The sequence below is a fragment of the Limulus polyphemus genome, unplaced genomic scaffold (genome assembly GCF_000517525.1).
Source record: "Limulus polyphemus unplaced genomic scaffold, Limulus_polyphemus-2.1.2 Scaffold13601, whole genome shotgun sequence".
NCBI lineage: Eukaryota > Metazoa > Arthropoda > Merostomata > Xiphosura > Limulidae > Limulus > Limulus polyphemus.
The window spans coordinates 4496-5368 of NW_013679211.1; the positions used below are offsets into that span (position 1 = coordinate 4496).

The window sequence follows — 873 nt, forward strand, 5'->3', positions numbered from 1 at the left end:
ACTGTAGTTGGAGTCCCCAGTGTGTGGATGTTTAAAGTTTGAACTAATTAACACTGTAGTTGGAGTCCCTAGTGTGTGTGGATGTTTAAAGTTTGAACTAATTAACACTGTAGTTGGAGTCTCCAGTGTGTGGAAATGATGGAGAAACGTACAGAAACGAGTGTGAACTAAAGGTGGCAGCATGTAACAAGAAACGGTACATCAAAGTTGTTTCTAAAGGTCCATGTGGTGAGATTTCTTCTTCTTTCTCTAACTAATCTCTAAAATATTCAGGCTAGGTTTGTTTCCAAATGTTGTGACAGTTAGTTTTTCTAATACATAATCTACATCGAAAGAAGACATGGTTTACTCGTTGTATATCACATATATTTGTTTTAATTTGACTTAAAACTCACACTGAATACTTTTCAAATTCACACTGAATCAGTAAATCCTGATATACGGAAGCAGTGATTTCGTTTAGAAACATACATTGATTTTATATAATAATTAATTTAAAATGAGTAATATTGCAATTTTCACCGATAATTATTTCAAGTCATTTCTATAAAAATAATTAATGCAAGAGTTGCAAGCTGTTTCTGGAAGCTGTAAATTCAGTGTTTAACTCTTTACAATAAATATGTACAAGTCCTGTTACTTTAACGATTTTTAACGTTGTTTTATCCACTTAATGAAAAGCGAAGCGTTATATTTCTTCTACCGCAAGTTGTACAAATTCACCGAGCTATAGGCCTAACTCACAAATATAATGTAAGTAGTCACTTACTTGCTGAATTTCCTCTAGCTTATTAACTAATTCACTGAATAACTCGTTAACAAAAAATCTCTGGTGTATTTATATATATATATATATATATATATATATATATA

At 31.0% G+C, this 873-nt stretch overlaps 1 protein-coding gene across 1 annotated transcript in view; it reads left to right on the forward strand.

Moving 5' to 3' along the window:
• The window catches only part of LOC106477248 (agrin-like), a gene marked incomplete at its 3' end in the record, with an annotated part of 8981 nt that overhangs the window by 4338 nt on the left and 3770 nt on the right, over positions 1-873 (forward strand). The gene's annotated exons all lie outside the window — the stretch shown is intronic.